Source organism: Fukomys damarensis, unplaced genomic scaffold (genome assembly GCF_012274545.1).
Source record: "Fukomys damarensis isolate Sample0158 unplaced genomic scaffold, DMR_v1.0_HiC HiC_scaffold_19, whole genome shotgun sequence".
In the NCBI taxonomy this organism is placed as follows: domain Eukaryota; kingdom Metazoa; phylum Chordata; class Mammalia; order Rodentia; family Bathyergidae; genus Fukomys; species Fukomys damarensis.
In genome coordinates, this window is record NW_022900931.1 from 67,856,930 (window position 1) to 67,858,898 (window position 1,969).

Here is a 1,969-nt window from a genome sequence, read left to right on the forward strand (position 1 = left end):
GGAGGTGCGGGCCGCTATCCCGGGGCGAGCCGCTGGCCGAGCGGCACCCGAGCTTAGGGGCGCTGCCCTGTGCACTCCTCGCACGGTCAGGAATGGCTGTGCGGTTAGCCTGCAGGAAGGCTGAATTCATTCATGTGAGCAGAGGGCCAGGCTGCCCGCTGTGCCCCCCAGGCCCGTGATCGCCGCCCTCATTTGCTGCTGCTGCTTTCTCCCCCCGCGCGCTTGTCTCCCACGGGTCTCGACACACCTCACGGCGCACGTGGGACAAGGTCTCCGGGATAAAAGCTACTCGTGTGCTTCCCGAGCCGGCGCTGCTTTCGCGTTTTTGTGTTCCTTGGGTGATTTCGTTCTCACTGCAGCTCCTGGGCTAGTATGTTTTGTCCCCGTTTTACAGCCGAGGGAAAGGAAGTATTGTGTGTAACAGGTGCTCTTGTCCCGTCCAAGGACACCCAGCCGAGGGTGGCAGAGCTGGAGAGCTCTTGTGCTTGAGTCAGTAGGCCGGCGGCTCCCCCCAGACGACTTCGGTTGTCACCCCTGGGAAGTGCTAGTGCAACCCAGCCTGAGATTTGCAGGACGCGGAGGAGCCGTATGCCAGCCTTCATCGGGTGCTTTCTTGGGACCACTTCTAAGTCAGGCTTCTGCTTACTGGTCTCTCAGAGCAGGCGAGTCACAGAAGAAAGCCACCATCCCACTAGGACTGGGACTTGGCCTGGGAGCTGTGCTGGGCCATGGTGCCGAGGGAGCCCAGGCTGCTGGGAGGGGCCTGTGTGGACTCCTGAGGTGTCCGGGGTGACACAGTAGCCTCGGTGCAGGTGCACTGGGTGCTCCCTGGGTGATAGAGTGGCTGCATCCACTGCCTGGGACCGGCCCTGGAGCTGTGACCCCAAACAGTGAGCCCAGGCAGGGTGACTGCTGATTCCCGCAGCTGGCCTGGCTGCCTCTGGCTGAAGTTCCTCTCTCTCCAGGGTGCGGCGTCTGTGCAGCCCAGATACAGCTCTGGCCAGCTCTTCGGGGAAAGCCTCCTTGCCTGCTCCAGGTGAGTTGTCCCTCAGGTGATTGTGGCTGTCTGAGGGGTATTGCTGTGGCCAATCCTGCAGCCAGGCAGGCGGGCTGTGGCTTCTGGCTGTGCCGCTCACGTGCTGGGGACAGGTGGGCCGCCTTCGTTAGGGTGCCAACAGCAGCCTCATGTGGTTGGCTGTCTGCTGAGACACAGTGCCTGCATGGGCACCAAGGACGGATAGCCCACAAGTCCAGCTAAGAATCACCAAAGGAGGACTAGGGAAGGTGACGTCTCTGAGAACAGCGGAGTGAAGGTGTGCAGTGCCGCACCAGTGGGAGGCCTGGGTAGGGTGGAGGAGCCAGCTTGGAGGGCCATCCTGTGTACCACAGGATGCCCGGAGGAGTCCCCAACCTGTATCGCCAGTCCGTGGCTCTGCCTGTTCCGCCACCCGGATCAGAACCATCCCCAGCCCCTACCTGCTGCACCTGGGTAGCATCACCCGATTCAGGGCCTTGGCCTTGGCCTTGCCTTCCCGGGGGTGGGGGGTGGGGGGTGGACAGCTTCCTCCAGCCTCAGCTGTCACAGGAGGTGGGGACAGGGGCCGCTCCAGTCAGCTGGCCTGCTCCCAGGTGTGGCTGGCGAATGCCCAGGCTGTGCTGGGGCTGTGTGTGTCCCCCACACTCCTGCACTGAAATGCCAGCCCCAGAGTAACCACACTAGGGCCTGGGCTCCAGGGAGATCAGAGGAGCGCAGCATTTCACGAGGCCCTGTGGTGGCCCCAGGCAGGAGGCCCTTCTTGTGGCGGGAAACAGGCAGGGGCAGTGGCCACAGGAGCAGACCCAGGACTCGGGCTCGGACCTGTGCCGGCCGGCTCACTGCACCCTCACCTCTCCATGTCTCCCTTTGCAGGCTCCATGGAGGCCCCTGCATCCCTGCCTGTGAAGCAGGAGGAGCCAGCCACCGAGGGCC

General features: G+C 63.5%; 1 long non-coding RNA gene across 1 annotated transcript in view; it reads left to right on the forward strand.

Moving 5' to 3' along the window:
- Window positions 1–1,969, forward strand: part of LOC104857157 — a 2,453-nt gene extending 484 nt beyond the window's left edge. The window contains exons 2-3 of the long non-coding RNA XR_778799.1: window positions 966–1,036; window positions 1,910–1,969. This is a non-coding gene — a long non-coding RNA (uncharacterized LOC104857157). The remainder of the gene's footprint in view (window positions 1–965; window positions 1,037–1,909) is intronic.